This window comes from Salvelinus namaycush, unplaced genomic scaffold (assembly GCF_016432855.1).
Source record: "Salvelinus namaycush isolate Seneca unplaced genomic scaffold, SaNama_1.0 Scaffold1105, whole genome shotgun sequence".
Lineage (NCBI taxonomy): Eukaryota > Metazoa > Chordata > Actinopteri > Salmoniformes > Salmonidae > Salvelinus > Salvelinus namaycush.
In genome coordinates this window covers 12,501-20,000 of record NW_024057793.1, presented here as the reverse complement: position 1 = coordinate 20,000, position 7,500 = coordinate 12,501, and positions in this window count along the sequence as shown.

Genomic DNA, 7,500 nt, shown 5'->3' with positions numbered 1-7,500 from the left:
TTTTCTATAAAACATTTTAATAGAAAATCGTGTTTTAATGTTTTGGGGAAAAAAATCACTTGCCTGTACAATAGATTCCTATGGTTCCGAAATTTTTTTTACAGTGGATAACTGTTGACCATCACGAGAGAGGGTATGAGCCAAAATTTGGGGCATCTAGCCCATCGGGAATTATGTTTTATCATTATTTCAAGATTTCGGGAATTGGTCGAAAAAGTGACAGAGTGCCACTGCCGTGCACCTGGTATTATTTTTGGGTTACCAGGTGCATATTTTTATAATGGTTTTAAATGATTTTAGATAGGCTACATACCTCAATACCCTATATGGAACAACCATACTACGGACCCAAGTCAGTTGGGGCCGGCCTGAGTGATTTATGAAGCTTTTAAAAAATGTCTGTACTCATCCTCCCTTCTGTGCACCTGGTATTATTTTTGGGTTACCAGGTGCTCCTATTGAAATCGAATGAGTGCACCTGGTATTATTTTTGGGTTACCAGGTGCTGCTATTGAAATCGAATGAAAATGATTTTAAATGGCCTGCAGACACCCATGCCCGCTATGGGAGCACCATACTATGGGCACAAGTCAGTGGGGGCCGGCCTGAGGGATTTATGGAGCTTTTCAAAAAAGGTCCGAAAATATTCTATGTTGAACTACTCAGGAAAAACGGCTAAGTGCCCTCTTTTGGGTTACCAGGTGCTCCTATTCTAATCGAATGAAAATGAATTTAAATGACCTGCAGACACCCATGCCCGCTATGGGAGCACCATACTATGGGCACAAGTCAGTGGGCACCGGCCTAAGGGATTTATGGAGCTTTTATATAAAATGTCTGTACTCATCCTCCCCTCCGTGCACCTGGTATTATTTTTGGGTTACCAGGTGCTCCTATTCTAATCGAATGAAAATGAATTTAAATGACCTGCAGACACCCATGCCCGCTATGGGAGCACCATACTATGGGCACAAGTCAGTGGGCACCGGCCTAAGGGATTTATGGAGCTTTTCAAAAATAAGGTCTGAATACTTTCTATGTTGAACTACTCAGGAAAAACGACAGAGTGCCCACTTTTTGGGTTACCAGGTGCCCCTATTTAAATCGAATGAAAACGAATTTAAATGACCTGCAGACACCCATGCCCGCTATGGGAGCACCATACTACGGGCACAAGTCAGTAGGCACCGGCCTAAGGGATTTATGGAGCTTTTATATAAAAGGTCTGTCCGCATCCTCACTACTGACACCACCTTATGTTAGTTTGGGTTACCAGGTGCTGCTACAGAAATCGAATGAAAATGACTTTTAAGGGCCTGCCCACACCCATGCCCGATATGGGAGCACCATACTACGGGCACAAGTCAGTGGCCACCGGCCTAAGGGATTTATGGAGCTTTTCAAAAAAAGTCCGAAAATATTCTATGTTGAACTATTCAGGAAAAACGACAGAGTGCCCTCTTTTTGGGTTACCAGGTGCCGCTATTGAAATCGAATGAAAATGACTTTTAAGGGCCTGCCCACGCCCATGCCCGATATGGGAGCACCATAGTAGGGGTCCAAGTCAGTAGGCACCGGCCTAAGGGATTTATGGAGCTTTTCAAAAAAAGTCCGAAAATATTCTATGTTGAATTATTCAGGAAAAACGACAGAGTGCCCTCTTTTTGGGTTACCAGGTGCCGCTATTGAAATCGAATGAAAATGACTTTTAAGGGCCTGCCCACGCCCATGCCCGATATGGGAGCACCATAGTAGGGGTCCAAGTCAGTAGGCACCGGCCTAAGGGATTTATGGAGCTTTTCAAAAAAAGTCCGAAAATATTCTATGTTGAACTATTCAGGAAAAACGACAGAGTGCCCTCTTTTTGGGTTACCAGGTGCCGCTATTGAAATCGAATGAAAACGACTTTTAAGGGCCTGCCCACGCCCATGCCCGATATGGGAGCACCATAGTAGGGGTCCAAGTCAGTAGGCACCGGCCTAAGGGATTTATGGAGCTTTTCAAAAAAAGTCCGAAAATATTCTATGTTGAACTATTCAGGAAAAACGACAGAGTGCCCTCTTTTTGGGTTACCAGGTGCCGCTATTGAAATCGAATGAAAATGACTTTTAAGGGCCTGCCCACGCCCATGCCCGATATGGGAGCACCATAGTAGGGGTCCAAGTCAGTAGGCACCGGCCTAAGGGATTTATGGAGCTTTTCAAAAAAAGTCCGAAAATATTCTATGTTGAATTATTCAGGAAAAACGACAGAGTGCCCTCTTTTTGGGTTACCAGGTGCCCCTATTGAAATCGAATGAAAACGACTTTTAAGGGCCTGCCCACGCCCATGCCCGATATGGGAGCACCATAGTAGGGGTCCAAGTCAGTAGGCACCGGCCTAAGGGATTTATGGAGCTTTTCAAAAAAAGTCCGAAAATATTCTATGTTGAACTATTCAGGAAAAACGACAGAGTGCCCTCTTTTTGGGTTACCAGGTGCCGCTATTGAAATCGAATGAAAACGACTTTTAAGGGCCTGCCCACGCCCATGCCCGATATGGGAGCACCATAGTAGGGGTCCAAGTCAGTAGGCACCGGCCTAAGGGATTTATGGAGCTTTTCAAAAAAAGTCCGAAAATATTCTATGTTGAACTATTCAGGAAAAACGACAGAGTGCCCTCTTTTTGGGTTACCAGGTGCCGCTATTGAAATCGAATGAAAATGACTTTTAAGGGCCTGCCCACGCCCATGCCCGATATGGGAGCACCATAGTAGGGGTCCAAGTCAGTAGGCACCGGCCTAAGGGATTTATGGAGCTTTTCAAAAAAAGTCCGAAAATATTCTATGTTGAATTATTCAGGAAAAACGACAGAGTGCCCTCTTTTTGGGTTACCAGGTGCCCCTATTGAAATCGAATGAAAACGACTTTTAAGGGCCTGCCCACGCCCATGCCCGATATGGGAGCACCATAGTAGGGGTCCAAGTCAGTAGGCACCGGCCTAAGGGATTTATGGAGCTTTTCAAAAAAAGTCCGAAAATATTCTATGTTGAACTATTCAGGAAAAACGACAGAGTGCCCTCTTTTTGGGTTACCAGGTGCCGCTATTGAAATCGAATGAAAACGACTTTTAAGGGCCTGCCCACGCCCATGCCCGATATGGGAGCACCATAGTAGGGGTCCAAGTCAGTAGGCACCGGCCTAAGGGATTTATGGAGCTTTTCAAAAAAAGTCCGAAAATATTCTATGTTGAACTATTCAGGAAAAACGACAGAGTGCCCTCTTTTTGGGTTACCAGGTGCCGCTATTGAAATCGAATGAAAATGACTTTTAAGGGCCTGCCCACGCCCATGCCCGATATGGGAGCACCATAGTAGGGGTCCAAGTCAGTAGGCACCGGCCTAAGGGATTTATGGAGCTTTTCAAAAAAAGTCCGAAAATATTCTATGTTGAATTATTCAGGAAAAACGACAGAGTGCCCTCTTTTTGGGTTACCAGGTGCCCCTATTGAAATCGAATGAAAACGACTTTTAAGGGCCTGCCCACGCCCATGCCCGATATGGGAGCACCATAGTAGGGGTCCAAGTCAGTAGGCACCGGCCTAAGGGATTTATGGAGCTTTTCAAAAAAAGTCCGAAAATATTCTATGTTGAACTATTCAGGAAAAACGACAGAGTGCCCTCTTTTTGGGTTACCAGGTGCCGCTATTGAAATCGAATGAAAATGACTTTTAAGGGCCTGCCCACGCCCATGCCCGATATGGGAGCACCATAGTAGGGGTCCAAGTCAGTAGGCACCGGCCTAAGGGATTTATGGAGCTTTTCAAAAAAAGTCCGAAAATATTCTATGTTGAATTATTCAGGAAAAACGACAGAGTGCCCTCTTTTTGGGTTACCAGGTGCCCCTATTGAAATCGAATGAAAACGACTTTTAAGGGCCTGCCCACGCCCATGCCCGATATGGGAGCACCATAGTAGGGGTCCAAGTCAGTAGGCACCGGCCTAAGGGATTTATGGAGCTTTTCAAAAAAAGTCCGAAAATATTCTATGTTGAACTATTCAGGAAAAACGACAGAGTGCCCTCTTTTTGGGTTACCAGGTGCCGCTATTGAAATCGAATGAAAATGACTTTTAAGGGCCTGCCCACGCCCATGCCCGATATGGGAGCACCATAGTAGGGGTCCAAGTCAGTAGGCACCGGCCTAAGGGATTTATGGAGCTTTTCAAAAAAAGTCCGAAAATATTCTATGTTGAATTATTCAGGAAAAACGACAGAGTGCCCTCTTTTTGGGTTACCAGGTGCCCCTATTGAAATCGAATGAAAACGACTTTTAAGGGCCTGCCCACGCCCATGCCCGATATGGGAGCACCATAGTAGGGGTCCAAGTCAGTAGGCACCGGCCTAAGGGATTTATGGAGCTTTTCAAAAAAAGTCCGAAAATATTCTATGTTGAACTATTCAGGAAAAACGACAGAGTGCCCTCTTTTTGGGTTACCAGGTGCCGCTATTGAAATCGAATGAAAATGACTTTTAAGGGCCTGCCCACGCCCATGCCCGATATGGGAGCACCATAGTAGGGGTCCAAGTCAGTAGGCACCGGCCTAAGGGATTTATGGAGCTTTTCAAAAAAAGTCCGAAAATATTCTATGTTGAATTATTCAGGAAAAACGACAGAGTGCCCTCTTTTTGGGTTACCAGGTGCCCCTATTGAAATCGAATGAAAACGACTTTTAAGGGCCTGCCCACGCCCATGCCCGATATGGGAGCACCATAGTAGGGGTCCAAGTCAGTAGGCACCGGCCTAAGGGATTTATGGAGCTTTTCAAAAAAAGTCCGAAAATATTCTATGTTGAACTATTCAGGAAAAACGACAGAGTGCCCTCTTTTTGGGTTACCAGGTGCCGCTATTGAAATCGAATGAAAATGACTTTTAAGGGCCTGCCCACGCCCATGCCCGATATGGGAGCACCATAGTAGGGGTCCAAGTCAGTAGGCACCGGCCTAAGGGATTTATGGAGCTTTTCAAAAAAAGTCCGAAAATATTCTATGTTGAATTATTCAGGAAAAACGACAGAGTGCCCTCTTTTTGGGTTACCAGGTGCCCCTATTGAAATCGAATGAAAACGACTTTTAAGGGCCTGCCCACGCCCATGCCCGATATGGGAGCACCATAGTAGGGGTCCAAGTCAGTAGGCACCGGCCTAAGGGATTTATGGAGCTTTTCAAAAAAAGTCCGAAAATATTCTATGTTGAACTATTCAGGAAAAACGACAGAGTGCCCTCTTTTTGGGTTACCAGGTGCCGCTATTGAAATCGAATGAAAACGACTTTTAAGGGCCTGCCCACGCCCATGCCCGATATGGGAGCACCATAGTAGGGGTCCAAGTCAGTAGGCACCGGCCTAAGGGATTTATGGAGCTTTTATATAAAATGTCTGTACTCATCCTCCCCTCCGTGCACCTGGTATTATTTTTGGGTTACCAGGTGCTCCCATTCTAATCGAATGAGTGCACCTGGTATTATTTTTGGGTTACTAGGTGCTCCTATTGAAATCGAATGAAAATGACACACAAAGACAAGGATTAATTGCAAAAAATATTGTATTTATTTAGAGTTATTCATGGATTGATTTGTCCCTCAATTAGTCTCCGAGCCTGGCTTGCATTATGAGGCAAATTATGGGAACGGTAGTAGCGTGCCTGCGTCTCCAGGGAGTGACACATGTGGTCAGCCACAGTTCCACGGTCTGTAAGCGACCCAAGATTAAAGTTTAATGTGGCAATGCTTCTTCGAATTGTACCAAATGTCACTTTCCTTCCAATGCCAAACTCTGCAAAAATCTTACCCACACAATCACAGAGATTACCGTATGGTTTACCAGAGCATGTGAAAAAGAAGAGTGTTGTGTCTGGGGTCATTCCACTCAGATGAGGCCTGATCCGATGGAATCGTTGAAGCCAAGTGTATTCCTCATCAGATATAACAATTCTGCACTCCCCGAAGCTGTAGTTAGTTTTGTGGCTTGCTACAGTCATTTGATAAACCCCACTTTCATTGGTTATTTCATTGAAATCACTCTCACCGAACATGGTGACTGGGGATCGTCGAGTTCCATTAAAAGTCGCCAACCGGCTGGACATGAGAGCCGCAAACCTGCGTCTGTCAGATGAGGTGGCTCGGACTTCCAGCCTGCTGAGAACAGAAGGAATAGATGCATTGCTTAGCTCCAAAAATCGTTTTAACTCCGCAGCGCTGAGCACCTCGTCCCTGCAGCGTCTGCGAAATTGTGCCATGTGCGTTGCCAGGCTCTGCCTAGAATCCCTGTCTATCTTTGCCAAGCAGAGTAACAATTTGCGAATTACACTGGCTTTAGCTTGCAGGACCATTCGGCCGGAACTGAATAAGATATTTCAGGAAACTTCGAACATCGGATCGGTACATTTTTAACGTGGATGGTGCCAAACCACGGCCTTCAATCTGCCCATACCAGTCATACACACGCATGTAGCTGTCCAGAAAACACAGTCCTTCATCGAGTTTGCCCTCGGACATAATGTAGAGGAATTCCCGTACTCGGGACAGACTGCTGCGACTATTATCAATGCGTTTAACCGAAGGGTTGATACCATTAGTAAAGGTCGCATAGTCTTTAAAAATTAGAGTATTCCAACCTTGATTCATTGGCGACACACCGGCGTCTTCATCACTGTCGGAGTTGGTGGATGTCGACACGACGCAGGCTTGCTCCCTCGGTTCCGGGCGTTGTTCACCACCGATAGGACTGGTTGACTGCACCGCCGACTGCTCACTCTCGCCACTCAGTTGCTTCTCCGGGGAACAATCGCTGTCAACAGACTGCATAAACCCAGAGTCGTCACCGGGCTCCAGCCGCTGTTCAATGTCGTTGTTAGGCAGCTCTATATCAGTCGAAACCCGGCTAGATTGCACAGCGTGCTTCCATGATAACGTCTTAATCTTAAGTCCATGGACAGTCTTAAAATGTTTGTCGAGCCGCGCGATATGCGTCTTGGTACAAAGTCCACAGTCATGTCGTTGTTTGCTGTACATAGCTTCTCTCTCCTGCCTGCCTTCCTCCGTGTATGTTTGTGTCTGCCAAGAAGCCGAACTCTAATCATGGGTCCTAATTATAGCCAGGTGTGGATACAGGCGTGGCATTGTTAATTGGACTGGAGGGAAATTGAAAGGCCAAGGCCACCTAGTTTCCGCTATACTCCCATGAGTGTGCTTGGCTCAGTGTGTAGAGCCCCCGACTATCACTCAGGAGACCGGGGTTCGAGACCCAGGTGAGGCACACTAATTGCTCTCATTTTACCCCCCCTAAAGAAGGTCTTGAAAGGCCAAGGCAACCTAGTTTCTGCTCTACTCCCATGAGTGTGCTTGGCTCAGTGTGTAGAGCCCCCGACTATCACTCAGGAGACCGGGGTTCGAGACCCAGGTGAGGCACACTAATTGCTCTCATTTTACCCCCCCTAAAGAAGGTCTTGAAAGGCCAAGGCAACCT